General features: G+C 45.0%; 1 long non-coding RNA gene across 35 annotated transcripts in view; it reads right to left on the bottom strand.

Annotated features, from left to right (window-relative positions):
* LOC146394456 (uncharacterized) overlaps nt 1-16,714 on the bottom strand; it is a 541,612-nt gene that overhangs the window by 141,284 nt on the left and 383,614 nt on the right. The gene's annotated exons all lie outside the window — the stretch shown is intronic.

The raw sequence follows: 16,714 nt of genomic DNA, 5'->3' as shown, positions 1-16,714 counted from the left end.
CAAAAGAAAGGATTTGAAACCCCTGATGCCATGTTCACATGTCTCCTTAGGAAGAAACAATGTATTTATTCACCGACTTATTTACTATTCATTTTGGCAGCACTCTCAGCATGCAGAAATTCCTGGGCCAGGAATCAAACCTGCACCACAGCAGCGACCTGAGCTGCTGCAGAAACATTTTAAAACTTTTAAGATGGAACGGCGCTCATCAGTTGACCCTTGAAAACCATGCATCATTGACTGAACTTTATAAAGGTTCTGAGACCTTGAAGAAATAACTAATATGGAGATGCATCTTATCATTCATTTTAAAACTTGACAGAAGCAAGCTCTTTAGAATGGAGGTTTTTGTTTTTTGTTTTTTTGCAATACTAGTTATTTACCATATTTATTTATCATTCTGGTAATTATAAAGATTGAACCCATGGTCCTGTCGTCAGTGATGCTATTTACTCTGTTCCAAGTGAGAAAACAAATATCCTCATCTTTAATTAGTAAGTCATACGGGGCCAATAAAAATGGGCCATAGTCTACCCAAGAGCTGCCAAGAAATCAGCTGCTTGCTTTATTTGCAAGAGGCTTCAAATCCCCTTTAGATATGATTTTTACTTATCACATCTACATATCTCTACTTACATCTTTCTATCTATTCTGGAAGTTCTGCATCTCTGCTTAGTCTTCATTTATTCAGACATGATACTGCATAGGTGAGCTAAGCAATGCTGGAGCTGTGAATGTGCATAAAATGACCACAGGGAAATGATGATGACTGTGCCCCTAAATCCTTGAAAATTCACCCTAAACAGCCAGCAAGTGGTCATAAGCCGGTGACACATGGAATCTTCTCTTTATGTGCAGCTGCAGCTGGGACACATCCTGTGAGGTCAGATGCTGGCAGCCCATGAGCTCTGATTCACAGAAAGGGAATGTGGCTGCTTTCTTGGGGTCTGGGGGAAAGGTGGGCACCCAGGTGGTGAAACCAATCACTCGGTTCAGAGGGGAAGCGTGTAATCCTGAAAAGTGAAATGAATTAGCCTTGGGGAGGGTCTTCTAGAGCAATCAGGACCAACAGTGAAGTAAAAGGATATGAAACTACTGATTTATAATGTAAGAGAACTTCACTCTGTAAGCTTTTAGAGCTGAGGGAATCTTAGAGCCATATAATCCAAAGCCATTATTTTACAGTCAACAGAGCTGTAATGAGGTGAACAGACCGTCCAAATTGATTCAGCTTGATAAGCAGCAGTGCCACAGTAAAAGTGTACATATTATGAACTATAGTTTTGTCCAAATACATGCCCAGGAGTGGAATTGCTGAATCATAATGGTAGTTCTATATTCAGCTTTCTGAGGAATCCCCATACTGTTCTCCATAGTGGCTGCACCAATTTCCATTCCTACCAACAGTGCAGTAGGGTTCCCTTTTCTCCACACCTTCTCCAGCATTTGTTATCTGTAAGCATACACACCCCTACATTCATACTACTGACCAGATCCCGGACATGGAAGCAACCTAAATGTCCATTGCCAAATGAATGGATTAAGAAGAGGTGTACATATGTACAATGCAATACTACTCAGCCATAAAAAGAATAAAATGATTACAGCATCATGGAGGCAACTAGAGATTCCCATACTAAGTGAAGACAGAAAGAGAAAGACAAAGACCATATGATATCACTTCTATATGGAATCTAAAATACGGCACAGATGAACCTATCTACAGAACAGAAACAGACTCACAGACATAGAGAAGAGACTTGTGGTTGCCATGGGGGAGGGAGTGGGATGGATGGGGCGTTTGGGATTAGTAGATACAAACTATGACATAAAGCATGGATAAGCAATGAGGTCCTGCTGTACAGCACAGGGAACGCCATCCAATCTCTTGGGTAGACCATGATGGAAGAGAATATAAGGAAAGGAAGGTATGTATATATGGAAGATAATATTTAAAAAAAGAATTGTATATATGCATTATATGACTGGGTCCCTGTGCTCTAGCAGAAATTGACACAATATTTTAAAGAAACTGTAATAAATTTTTAATAAATAAAAAATAAATATACCCAAAAAATAGGTATTGCGATGGCCACCCAAAGCAATCTCTACCGAACTTCACTACACCTAGTGACATGCCTCCTAATATGCCTGTGATATTCATGGCATCTGTATAGTGGAAGTAGAGGCAGGGAATGCCGCCTTTAAAGCCAAAATAATTTAGAAGGGAGTTCTTGTCGTGGCTCAGTGGTTAACAAATTCGACTAGGAACCATGAGGTTGCAGGTTCGATCCCTGGCCTTGTTCAGTGGGTTAACGATCCGGCGCTGCCGTGGGCTGTGGTGTAGGTTGCAGGCGCGGCTCAGATCTGGCGTTGCTGTGGCTATGGTGTAGGCCGGTGGCTACAGTTCCGATTCGACCCCTAGCCCAGTAACCTCCATATGCCTTGGGTGCAGCTCTAGAAAAGGCAAAAAGACAAAAAAAAAAAAAAAAATTTAGAATGGGCTGTAATTTAACTACAGAAAGTAGGGTCAACCCCTATTTTAATCTTCCCTCACCCAACCCCTAGCACTGACAGAACTAAGCACTTTTAATACCAGGAATGTCGATGCTTTACAGGTAATCGTGGAACTGCACACTGACGAGGGGGACAGGAAGTTACACAGCCTTTGTACTGAACCTGCACAAAATAAAATTCTTCCTAGTACTGAGATGTCCTCTTGGATCTCTGCTCCAAAATTAATGCCCCAAGCTCCTACAATTCTTGCCTCTCTCTTCCCCAAGGATGCTTCCTTTAATAACCTCATGCATCTTCTTATTTATTTTTATGTATCTATCCATCCATCTATCTTATCTATCCATCTATCTGTCTATCCATCTGTCTATCCATCTACCTATCCATCCGTCTATCCATCTGTCTATCCATCCATCTATTCATCTATCCATTCATCTATCCATCTATCTATCCGTCTGCCTATCCACCCATCTATCTATGTATCTATCTACCTACCTATCTACCTATATGACAGTGCTTCTGTGAACATTCCTGCATGTGTTTTGTGCACCTCTTGGGCATAGGATCCTAAGGTTTGAACTGTACTGTAGATTTTCATCCAAAGGAAAAGGGTAAAAAAAAATCAGGAGCTCTCATACAACAGAGCACAGGAACGCTGGCAACAGCCAACATAAGCAGCAAATACAGGCAAGGCTGCTACAGCATCTCAAAAGCACCCCGATGGAGAGAGCGCGTGATCTTGGAGCCCACGTGCTGGGAGAGAACAAGCACCGAGTCAGCGCAGAGGGCAGAGCGCACTGCCCAGCACCCAGCTGGTGTCCTGTACAAAGGAAAGCTCTTTAGCAAAAGGAGATCAAAGGTGCCAGACTCCCCAGGACGGGAGGCAAACAGTGCCTCCAGGCTGTGAACTATCGTTGAAGATAAACTAGTGAGTTGTCCACAGAGACTGTCTCCCTTTTCCCCCCACTGTTTGTCATGATTTAAAATAAAGCTTGATGAGCATTTCGACCCGAGGGTTGGTTTTTCCAAAGAGGCAGCAAATGACAACTTTTAACTTCAGTTTTGATCAGTTCATGAGTCAGATTTCAGCGTTCACAGTGCAAAAGAAAGCAGCTCAGGAGACGCGGGTTCCCTTTTCGTGCTGGTGCTAATAGGCAGGACAACTGCTGGTACAGTCTTTTCAATCCAGGCGCCAACAGTGTGTCTTTGTGTCCGCATCAAGGGTGGGAGACCCTGGACGTATTCCTTTCTGCTGCCAGAATCTGGTCCTTGTTATTTCATCTCTCTCCTCACTGAGACAGAGGATTTTCCAGCCTTGCTTCAACCCTCAACTGTTTCTTCCTGGGGCCCTAAAGATCACACCCACTTCTCTGCCTGCCCTCCCCTCTGTGGAAAAATGACAAATGCTCATTGGGACACACATCTTCCTGCTGACTTTCTGTCCTCCTCTTGCTTTTTTTTTTTTTTTTTTTTTTTTTTTTTTTTCTCTTTTTATGGCCATACCTGCAGCTGGTGGAAGTATGGAAGTTCCCAGGCTGGGGTTGAATCAGAGCTGCACCTGCTGGCCTACACCACTGCCACAGCAACGCAGGATCCGAGCCACACCTGCATCCTACACCACAGCTCACGGCAATGCCACATCCTTAACCCACTGAGTGAAGCCAGGGATCAAACTGGCATCCACACGGACACCATGTCAGGTTCTTAACCTGCTGAGCCACACTGGGACCTCCTACTTGCATTTTTTTTTTATGTTGAGGAACTTGCAGATGCACATGCAGGTATAAGACATAACACAGAGACATCCCCTTTCATCTTCACCCACTGCCCCCAAGAGTAACATCCGGCAGAGCTGCAGTCTGATGGCACCGCCTGGAAACTGAGATCCACGAAGTTCCCTGGTTCCACACATAGTCATTTGTGTATTTGTGTGCAGTTCAAGCAGTCTTATCACAAGTACAATTGTTCCTCTATATAATTTTTAGTTCACACGCCACTTTGATTAGGTACCTGAAATGTGTATACATACATCTTCCAAATGCTTGGGAGTTCCCATTGTGGCTCAGCAGAAATGAACCTGAGAATGTGGGTTCGATTCCTGGCCTCAGTCAGTGGGTTTAGGATCCAGTGTTGCCATGAGCTGTGGTACAGGTTGCAGACATGGCTCAGATCTGGCGTTGCTGTGGCTGTGGTGTAGGCTGGCGGCAACAGCTCCGATTTGATCCCTAACCTGGGAACTTCCATATGTCACACCTGTGGCCCTAAAAAGCTAAAAAAAGGGGGGGGCACTGATCTTCCAAATGCTTGGGAAACCCAATCCCTGTCTGCATGCTGCTTGTAATCGTGTCTGCACGGATGTAAACATTTGTGGATTCTGAAATTGCCTTCCATGACAGGTCATCAGTGCTTTGTTGAGAGGGACCCTCTGAGAAGGTGGGGGCAAGTCACTGGAATTGGGAGTCCTGTGTCACCACAGCAGAATCTCACGCCTACATTTCCATGCGTCCCACATCGTCCCATTTTTAAATTATGCCCTGGTCCGATGTGGGTCCCTGAAATGACAATAACAGAAATGGAAGGAAATCTGTTGATACCAGAGGATGAACTTCAGAAGGTGGTAGAGGAGAAAACTTGCTATCGGATTTCATTTTGTTTCAAAGCCCCAAATGATAACGGGGATAGGCCACATAATGAAAAAAGAAAGAGACAATTTTGGGTCATTTCCAGAGTGTGAGATGGATTCTGCTGACCAAAAGGAACCTGTACATGGGATATCATGTACCTGCCCCCACCCCCCCGAAAATTTCCTGAACTTGCCAGAGGCATAAAAAGTAGTAGGATGTGGAGTTCGCACTGTGGAGCAATGGGATCGGCAGCTTCTTGGGGGCACTGGGACGCAGGTTCGATCCCTGGCCCAGCACAAGGGGTTAAAGATCTGGCATGGCCACCGCTGCAGCTTACGTTGCAACTGCGGCTCGGATCTGATCCCTGGCCCAGGGACTCCATATGCCGTGGATGACCAAAAAAGAAAAATCAGAAAAAGGAGTGGGAGGATATAAGATACCCCTCCCATCTGAAGGTAGTCTTGTGATGAACTGTATGAAAAAGGTGGGGAGACTCTCTGTGGATAAGCAATGACTTCCTCTCAGGCTGATGGAGTAAAGTGTTTCTGTTCTCTGGAATAACCTCCTTTGCTCGGGAGGGGTGAGAGGCTAAATCCCACCCAGTCCTGGGAGCCTGGAAAGGGAAGCACATCCCACCCCTGGGAGGAAGTGCCACACAACGGCCCACATTAATCACCCTTCTCTGGTGGTTCCTTGTTCAAGACAGTTGTGTCAACCAATGCCCGGTGCAGCAGCCCAAGTTGCCTCCCCAAGGAGCCAAGCAGGGGGGAGGCCAAATATTCTGGCAACATCTGTCACTTGAGATGCAGAGAAACCAACCCCTCCCAACCCTGCCCCCAGATCTGCCCAGGGTGGAGATCAGGACAGGTAGGGGAGAGGATGGACCTACTGCCTCTCAGGAGAAAAGACTTCAGTTCGGCAAAGACTCGATTTGTTGGAAAAATGTCTGTGGGCATCAAATAATTGTTAAAGCAAGAACAGCACCTCTACAAGTCACGGTTATGCGTTCATGATTTAAACACAACTGTGTGGCTCCAGAAGTCCAAATTCCTAGGAACAACGGTTCTAATCGAGAAAAAAAAAAAAAAGGTGGACCGACAGAATCAATAATAATCTCGGACATAAACCTATACCGGACACAAATGAGGTCTTAATTACATGCACCCTTGTCTTTTGAATTAGCAGTATAAATAGGTCATCCATGTTACATCAAGATTCCAGCCCCAAGGCTCTTCAGAGACATAACGGTTCAGCTATTCTGTATCTTGGCTTCCAATTTCCCTTTCTTTCAGCACTCAGACTACCATTTCTCAATCTGTTCTTATGCACACAAGACGCAGGGAACTTCCAGCCAAAGAAGGCTCTGGGTTGCTTGGCCAGTTGCACCCTGAGCCAGGTGGGAGCTGATTTTGACTCTGAAGCTGTGCACACAGCGCAAAGCTCTTCTTGCCTCTGGTCCACAGTCCCCCTTTGCAAGCAGGGCCCACTTCCTACCTAACACACAGGTGAACCTGCAAGCTCCACGTGCGAGAACAGCTGGAAGGCTGTGAGCAGCCTGGGACGCTCCATCCAAAAGGAAAAGGATGATGCTGATATGCACTGGCACAACCCTCAGAGCTTGTGGAAGGCGATTCATACAAACTCATAAAGCCATGGCCCGTAACGTGAGAATGTCAGCAACTGCCAGCATTTTGGTTCCTGTGATCAGAGTGGCAGCCAGGAACAATGAACGGCTTCCTTTGGCCTGGAGCTCCCACTCTGGGCTGGCTGGTGTTGCAGCCAGCCCCACCCTGGTTATCAGGAGCCTCAAGCCTCTCGGAGAGGGCTTTGGTGTCCCTTTGGCACGGAGGCCTGGAGCAGTTTCACCCCCTCATCTGGATCCTCTTTCAGTCCAGCCAACACAGTTAGCAGCTTCAGGAGACTGTGTCTGGTTTTAAGACTGCAGGTCATGCTACACAGACGAGAATCAGGGGGCAGAGACAACGTTAAGACACATTTTTATGCAATGTAGGCTTGGCAGTGAGAATGAGAGTTTTAAAACAAGAGTCTGGGTTCTTTTTTTTTTTTTTTCCAAATAATCTTTGTTGCAAATGCTACCTTTCTAGGTTATGTTTAAGGAAAGAATTTTTCAATGGAAAGATGCTTCTCCTAAATATGAGAGACTGGACCATAGATTTGTGATTTTTGAGAAGACTACTTGGGGTGGGGGATTGCTACGCAGGCTGCACTTTTCTGGCAACACGCCAGCCACCTACTTTCTTAGAGAATGGGGTCTCTCTTTGGACTATATACAGAGTGAGGCGAATGTGGTTTTGCTATTAAGCCAGGAAAAAAAAAAGGGGGGTGTTTTAAGGATAACGGAGGCCACTCGCTTCTTTGAAATGTTTAAGGACACAAAAGAGTTCTGTTTGCTGAGCTGAAAGTAAAAGCCTCTTCCACCTTCACAAATGTTGCCACTTCTGGTTTGGGTCTCTTGTGAATAAAGCTGCTGACATTCACGCAGCCACTTTGTATCGACTTATATGGTACCAAGGCTCTGGGGTAAGTCTTATCTGCGGATTGCTGGGCTGTACACTGGGTAGCGTGTGCAACGTTGTAAGAAAATGCCATGTGGTTCTGCAGTGCCGTGTTTATGTCCCCAGCAGCCACGAGTGAGTGATGCAATTCGTCCAGATCTTCACCAACACCTGCTACGGTCAGTCGTCTTCATGTCCATCATTTTGCCCAGTGTGTACATACTGTGAATTTAACTTGCAGTTTCCGGACGATGAAGGATAGTGAGAATTATCAGTCCAGAGTTTCCTGGACATGAGAGGGAGGGTGGTGGCCACTGAGTCCTAAGGAGGCTTAAATAACATTTTGGGCTGGTGGAAATGTGCTCTATGTCATCATGGTGGTTGTTACATGAGGGTACCTGTTAAACAGGGCGCTAGACGCATCTCACGGTACCTGACTGAACCCAACACACTAATCCTCATACAGGAAGTAAATTTTGAAAAACTCACAAAACAAAATCGATTTAGAAACCAATACACATGTAATCAAATTCTATCTTGTAAGAAGACGAAAGGCACAAAAGTACAGTGACGTGCTGGCAAGAGAAAAGAGGATATGATAAAAGAAGACTATGAAATCGATTTAGCTTCATGGGCATTTGGAAGGCCCATAGGGGTTGATTTTATTCTTATATTTCATAATTTATACATAGAGAATAATACACCATTTGGATACATTAAATACTGTACAATAAATTATACTTATAAAATAAGCTCTTTGTGTTGTGGTTAGAATATTACAATTGCTTGCATTCCATGTACTTTTTTTTTACTCCATCTTCATTTATTTGCTTTTTTTATTTTTGGCTTTTTTAGGGCTGCACTCATGGCATATGGAAGTTCCCAGGCTAGGGGTGGAATCAGAATGACAACTGCCAGCCTATGTCACAGCCACAGCAATGAGGGATCCTTTGACCCACTGAGCGAGGCCAGGGATCCAACCTGCCTCCTCACGGATGCTCATCAGGTTTGCTGCCGCTGAGCCACGGGAGGAACGCCCATCTTTATAACGCAAGTCACATCATGGTCTTCCATCATGTTCAGGCTTGTTGGACACAGACAAGGTCATCCAGAAAACCAGCTGCAAGATTCTGAGGACACACTAAGAAGTTTTCAAAGGAAGTCAATACGTAATTTTAAACTGAAGGGGGTCATATAATCCGATTTCGGTTTTGAAAGATCCCTAGGAACACGAAAGATATTTAAATGCGTATCACTGAGTCAAAGAAGCCCCTCTGAGAAAGTTACATACTGTATGATTTCAACTACATGACATTTTGGAAAAGACAAAACCACGGCGATGAGTGAAAGATCAGTGGTTTCCAGGGCTCATGGGGGAAGGAAGCACGGAGGATACTCAGGGCAGTAAAAATACCCTGGATGAGGTTCTGATATTATCCTGAAGGACACCTGTCGCTATACATGTCAGTTCCCAGAGAATGTACACCACCAGGTGTGGACCCTAAAGTAAAAAACCATGGACTTTGGGTGATTGCAATGAGTCACTGCAGGAATCTTTTTTTTAAACTCCATGAATTTTATTACATTTGTAGTTGTTCAACCCAATTTTATATCATTTCCCTTCCCAACCCCCAGCCCGTCCCCCCCACCCGCAACCTGTCTCCTTTGGAAATGGCAAGTTTTGGAAAGTCTGTGAGTCAGTATCTGTTCTACAAAGAAGTTCAGTGTGTCCTTTTTTTTTTTTAAGAGTCCACATGTCAGGGATAGCACACGACGGTGGTATCTCACTGTCTAACTAACTTCACTTAGCATGATCTCTTCGAGGTTCATCCACGTTGCTGCAAAAGCTATTATTCAGGAATCTTTTTTAACATCCTTGGTATTAAAAAAAGTGGGGGGCATTTTGATGATACGTCCTGTTGATAATAGGGGAGGCTATGTGTGTGTGTCGGAGGGGTGGACGGGAAACCCCTGCACCTTCTGTCTCAATACTGCTGTGAAACAACAACTCTCCTAAAAAAAAAATCTCTGGATAAAAATTACCAGGGCTACTAGACAGTGATTGAGAGGGGCAGAAGCTGACAAAATCATGAGGTGTCTCTTGCGAGGGGCCCTGGGGGTGGGTGATAGAGACCAAATTGGAGAGAAGCAGCCGCCTTTGAAAGATATCTTAGAGCTCTAATTGACAGAATTTCTGGATGCTGGGATACCTCTCCTACAACACACCTCATGTAACACCTCGCTCCCATTAAGCTTCTATATAATGCTTGGCTGTTGTCAAAACCTCCTTGGCCAGCCTGCTGGGTCATTCTATGAATTCATAATAGTCATTCTAATATTTCTATGAGATTTTGAGGCCAGGTTTCACAGCAAAAAGGCAGAGATAATAACCACATGCCAGCTGGTATTTTCTTTTGGACCTTAATCTTACACAGAGTCCTAGACCAGGGGCAGGCAACACATGGCATTGTGGGAAACTCACAGAGGGAGGGCTTCGTCTTCCATTCTCCTCTCAAGGGCAGGGAAGGTGAGAGATTCCCATCAGTCCAAAGTAATCCCTGCAGGACTTTCTCTGCAGAGACCAGGGCACTGGGCTCAGCAGCAGCAGCAGAATATTAAAATCTGAATTCTGCATATTGTAGAAGTCCATCCAGTTATAAAAATACATCATTTGCAGTTTCACTGGTTAACAAAGCAGTTTTAAAATCAAGGTTGAATTATGACAAGAGACGAGAAAAGACAAATGACCAAGTCTCCAGCCTGCTGTAACATTTCCAGTTTTCCCCACATTCACTAATATCTAATGGGTCATTTCCACCCCTAGGGTTTCTTTCTTTCTTTCTTCTTCTTTTTTTTTTTTTTTTTTTTTTTTTTTTTTGGTGTCTTTAGGCCCACACCCATGGCATGAGGAGGTTTCCAGGCTAAGGGTCGAATCACAGTTATTGCTGCCAGCATCCACAGCAACATGAGATCCAAGCTGTGTTTGTGACCTACACCACAGCTCACGGCAAGGCCAGATCCTTAACCCACTGAGCGAGGCCAAGGATCAAACATTTATCCTCATGGACACTCGTCAGATTCATTTCCGCTGAGCCATGATGGGAACTCCGTCTGTCCCCAGGTTTTGGAAGCTTGCACCTTTTGGTTACCGAGCAAGGATGTCAGGTACTGGGGTCTCTTCCAGAGGTTCACGTGAGCCTTTCACCTGAACATTCCCTTCTCCCAGTCTCAGTCCTTTCTCTCTGGTCTTGGCTTAGCCACCTATGTTTGAGGTCTTTAGAATGGGACTCGTTTAGGAAGCTAGCACTTTTCATTCTGTACATGAGGACCTTCCTATTTTGCTTTGCTACATTTTAATTTCAACCCAAGGCACCAAGCCTAGGGAACGAACACTCAGAGCCCATGTGTGTATGCGTAGGTAGGCCAAGGTCAAAGCTACTGCAGACAGGCGCTTACTGAAGAAAAGGCAGGTGTGAGACTTGAATTGAATTCAACATCCCGTCCACCTAAGCACCTGCGTTTTACTGTCAGGGTTACTCATGACAGAGCTCACAGAGAATCCAAATGCAGTCAATTCAACATTAAACTCTGAATGAACAGGGAAGAAAGTTTTGACTACAGATTGGTGAAAACAACCAAAAGACTCCATTCTGTTTGGATTTCATCTTTCCCAACTGCCAATGCTGAAGGGAAGTGTGGCAGAGGAGGTATAATCCAACGGCAGCGTAAGATTACAAGCAAACGACCCCCACAAGCATACCCGGGAATGATGAAAGTGCAATTTTCTATATCATTTGCCTTTCCCATGTTGATGGTTAACTGAAACACCCGGTGGCAAAGGAAAGTATGTATCAAAATACAAATATTCTGGAGAGGTCTAGAGAGGGATCCCTTGTGAAGCAGCGGGTTAAGGATCCAGCATTGTCGCTGCGTGTCTTGGATCACCGCTATGGTGCAGATTCAATCCCTGGCCTGGGAACATCCTCATACTATGAGGGTGGCCCCAAAAATATTCTAGGGAGCACCAAGAAGGGCCAGGAGAGGATGAGCATTTGTCTCCACCCTGGCCTCCAGGTACGAGGATGCAGACAGCCTAAGCTTTCACATCTCCCCCGAGAACTCTGGGCTGTCTCCCAGCGCCTTCCCTTCCTTGTAGGAGAATGTTCCAAATGCCATCCTGTCAGGTACTCTGACTACGTCTTGAAATGATCTGTGCAATTGTTTCAAAGTTGAGGCATCATTTAACCGAGCGTGCATTGCACAAAGGGACAGCTCCCTGATCTTCACCTGCATGTCCACCTGTGCTCCCATCGCCCCCGGTTACGACAGAGAAGGCTGTCTCCACCTCAACAAGTTTCCTTCCCCGGACGTGCCTAGTGCACCCCTGATAACCTCTGTGCTCACTCCTAGCATCAGGCTTGCGTCTAGACTGATTTTAAATGTACGGGTGCCTGGGAAGTCGAGTAACCACATGTAGATGGAGAGCTAGAACGTTTCCTACCGGTAAGCATCTGTATTTACATGAAGCCACGCATGGGTTGATGCTGAGGTCTCCTACAGAAATCTGGCTCCCACTGCCCCACTACTCACTGCTCATTGACAGCCATTTGACAGCAGGTGACCCAGCGCCACAAGGAGCCGGAACTTCATGTGTCAGTGCTCATGCAGTTTCCTTTACTTTTCATCTCAGAGGCTCCACTCAGCCACCAGGTTCTTCAGCTCAGCCCTGTCCCTTCCACACCCCTCCCTCAGCTGTTCCATACACAGTATCTGTGACCCAGTTAGACTCTTATCACTGTTGGCATCCTGTGCTGGATCTTCTAACTTCTTCCACGACTGTGAAAAGTGCTGCATATATTAAAGTTGACACCTTGTGTTGTACGGTTCCATGGGTTTTGTCAAACACCCAGGGACATGTGTCCACCACTAATTACAGCATCAGAGAGAGTGCTGTCACCGCACTGTCAACGCCCTGGGCTTCATCTGATCAACCCAATCCCCCCCACAACCCCTAGGAAATATGGACACTTTATCACCTCTCATTTGGCTTTTTCCAGAATGCCACACAAATGGAATGATGCAGAATGGGTCCTTTGAAGACTGGCTTCTGCACGTAGCAATACCCAGGGAAGACTCTTCCATTTTTGGGTGGTTTGATCACTCACCCTGTTTCCTCAGGGACGGTATGGAGGTTTCCATCTACCTGTTAGATGTTAGGGTTAGGGTTGGGGTTTACCATCTACCTGCCAAAGGACACCTCAGTCACTTCCAGGTCTGGGTGATGATGAGCAAAACTTCTATAAACCTTTATATGCAGGTTTTGTTGGCGTGGACAAGATTTTCAAATCAGCTGTGTAAATATCTGGGAGCAGGACTGCTGGATGGTATTGTCGTCCTATGTTTAGCTTTGCTAGAAACTACCCAACCGTGCCCCTCGCCAACACTGATGAAAAGCCTCTTACTCAATGTCCTCTTCAGCAACTGGCGGTGTTCTGGGGGGAGGGTTGTTCTGTTTTGCTTTGTTTTTGCTATTCTAAGGGTAAGACAACGCATGGTTTTAACTTTTATTTCCTTTTTTTTTTTTTTTTTTTTTTTTTTTTTTTTTTGCTTTTTAGGGCCGCACTCACAGCATATGGAAGTTCCCAGGCTAGGGGTTGAATTGGACCTGCAGCTGCTGGCCTGCACTGCAGCTCACAGCAATGCTAGATCCTTAACCCACTGAGCGAGGCCAGGGATTGAACCTACATCTTCATGGATGCTAGTCAGATTCGTTTCCACTGAGCCATGATGGGAACTCCCTTAATTCTCTTTTAAAAAGAAGTTTAATTAACATTGTTGGTAATGCTTATGCGGCACTTGCATATCTCTTTGAGTGACAAGCCTGTCACCTAATTTTTGAGTTGTTTCTGTTGAATTTTAAAAGTTCTTTGTATACTTTGGATACAAATTCCTTTATAAGTACGTGTTCTACAAATATTTCCTTCCAGTCTGTTTTATATTTCCACTCCTTTCACAGTGCAGTTTCTAATTTTAATGAAGTCTGACGTTATTAATTTTTTCGTGTGTGTGGGTCATACTTTTTGCGCCCTACATAAAAAAGTCCTTGCTGAACCAGAGGTCACCTAGATTTTCTGTTATTTTCCAGAAGTTTTCCAGTTAGCCATTGTACATTTAGGTCTAATGCTCCATTTTGAGATGCTTTTGAAGGTCTGAGACTAAGTTACATTTTTTTTTTTAATTTGGTATCAGGATGTCTATTTGCTATAGCAGTCAAAGCCTGCACATTTTCCACAGAGTTGCCTTTGTTCCTTTATGAAAGATCCAGGGACTCAGTTTCTGACTCTCTTTGGTTCCTTTGCTCAGTCTGTCTCTGGGTAAAATCAATAAGCATGCAATCAGGAGCAGGTGGTTTGTCAAGCACACACATGCCCTCAGGAAACGTCCACCACTATAGTCCCACCTGTTCTCAGCTCACTGGGTTCTGCAACTGTATTCCTACACGGCCAACATGGCCCAAGAAACTAGTACGTCTAACAATATGAATAACAATGTGAATATTAGTAACAAGCAGCTTTACCCCTTGCTGCCCCGTGCATCCCTCTGCTCAGGATGGAAATAATGAGATCCTGCAGATCGGCAGTGAGTGCACGTGACTAAATGTTCGCTAAGCATGCACCTCACTGGAGCCCCAAAAAAGCCTGCTTTGCAAAATGGGTGGCAGAAATGTTATTTCCTGCCTTTGTCTGAAGCTTTCCAATAGAACCTTATCTCCTTTTAGACACAGATTCGCTTTTCTCTAAAAGCAAGCACACAAGGTCACATGCTGTATGATCCCGTTTATAGAAAGGTCTAGAACAGACAAACATATAGGGACAGAAAGTAGGGGAGGGGCTGCCTGGTGGGGGGCAGTGAGGCTGTGGGATAACAGCGTAAAGGTACATGTTTGCATTTTAGGATAATGAAAATGCTGTGGATTTAGATAGTGGTGATGGTCACGTAACTTTACAAAGCGACTACAACACAGCACACTGTAGACTTTAAAAGGGTGAATTACATGGTATGTGTAGTATTATCTGAATGTTTAAAAAAAAGAGCAACAAGCTATTTATGCTTTTTGAAAAAAAAAATCTTCTTAAGTCAGCCTAAACTCCCAAGAGTTAAAAAATACCAAATTGCCCGGTAAATGGGATTCATACGCCTTTTTTTTTTCTTTTATTCTAACAGCACTGCAGCATTCCAGAAACAGAGAGAAGGAAAAAGCTATCGGCGATACTTACGTATTTCACTTAATTTTTACTAGGCCTTTCTTCTGTTGCCTAGCTTTTTAATGACAAGTTTCCCACCCTAGGTCAACCTTATATTTTTCATCTAAAAAAGTGAGAGTTCTAGAATATGGCTGGTGGGGACTTTCCATTGTGGCACAGCAGAAACGAATCCCACTAGGAACCATGAGGATGCAGATTTGAGCCCTGGCCTTGCTCAGTGGATTAAGGATCCGGCATTGCCATGACCTGTGGTGTAGGGTGCAGATGGAGCTCAGATCTGCCGTGGCTGTGGCTGTGGCATAGGTTGGCAGCTATAGTTCCGCTTTGACCCCCTAGCCTAGGGAACTTCCATATGCCGCAGGTGCAGCCCTAAAAAGAAAAGAAAAAGCAAAAAAAAAAAAAAAAAAAAAAAAAAAGCTGGTGGTTCCAGAGATGCTTCCTGAAACTCTGGCTGCACAGCTCATTAGCACCTATGGAATCTACAAAATCATGCTGTGACTCTTAGCCCTATTTCCCCCTGGCACAAGGCTCCTGGTCCTTGTTTCTCAGGCAGGCCAAGTGCCGTGTACCTTTTGGCTCTCCTGTTCCTCTGTGGCCTGCGTGTGCCTGCGGCTGAGACGGTGCAGAGAAATGAAAATCTAAAGGGGCCATACAGCTGCACAAGCTTCAAATTTCTCCCTTCATCTAGATTCATGCCTCGTGCCACACAGCATGCTCGGTTCTGCAGGAAGCAATCTCTTTCAGGAGATTGAGTTAGAGAAACTCAATCTCTTCATCCCCTGGCTTTTTTTTTTTTTTTTTTTCTTGTAACACTGGTTTTGCCACAGAAACTGCAGGAAGGAAGTGTTGAGTGGTGAACCCTGGTGACTACTGCAATCGCACACGGGTTCTACTCCAAACAGATTTTCAACACGAACATCAATGCCTGGGAGACGTGTCATACTTTATAATGGGTGATAGTCAATGTTAATATTATTACATCTGCTGACAACGTTTTGTGTCACAAGCATGCTTGGAAAATCACAATACATGGCTTTTTAAAACATGCCACAACTGTCACAACATTTTGTCCGTTACCCATAGTCCTACAGATCATACCTTGAGGCACACACATGCTACACACAGCAACGTACCCAAATCCCTGCATTTCCTCCTGCCCGAAAGGCAAGGCCTAAGCTTAGTGATGAAACGGCCCAGAGTGTGGACATGGACCACGTGAGGGACAGCAGAGGGTCACCGTGGGGCTTGGACCACATCAGGGAAGGCAGAGGGACACCACGGGTTGGACATACGCACCATCAGGCCTCGGGACCTTGCTGCAGGGGCCCTGTCCTGGAGGCCACAGTAACTGCTCAGAACACCCTCAACTAGATGTGCCTACTTTGCAACGTCCCTTTCATTTCACCAGATTGAAAGAGACTCTCAGCCTTTGATCTGCTCTATCCCCCGCGCTAAAGCCGAGTGTGGTCAGCAGAGAAACAATTAAAGCTTTTCACGTATGTATGACTAAGCCAGGCATCAAGGAGGCAGCGAGAAAGTATTTCCCATGATGTAAAAAGAGAGATTGATTTACGAGAGCAAATATATATTTGGAATGTACAGTGCATGTCCTATTAAAAAAAAACAAGAAACCTTTAAAAATATGTCTCCAATATGTCAATTGGGGATTAACCACTGAGAGAAGCATCAGTATCTACCTTGCTAGACCCTTTCTGTGCTGTCAAGAGCAACACCTCTGCCTAGAAACCAACAGAGGTTAAGAATATTGATGTTTGGTGGGGGAAAAACTGTAATT

The sequence above is a fragment of the Sus scrofa genome, chromosome X (genome assembly GCF_054392235.1).
Source record: "Sus scrofa isolate SSC_HxYL_T2T_F1_AM1 chromosome X, Sscrofa_HxYL_maternal_Yorkshire_Landrace_v2.0, whole genome shotgun sequence".
Lineage (NCBI taxonomy): Eukaryota > Metazoa > Chordata > Mammalia > Artiodactyla > Suidae > Sus > Sus scrofa.
Note: the sequence above shows the minus strand (reverse complement) of the source record. Positions and strands in the feature narration are given on the sequence as shown.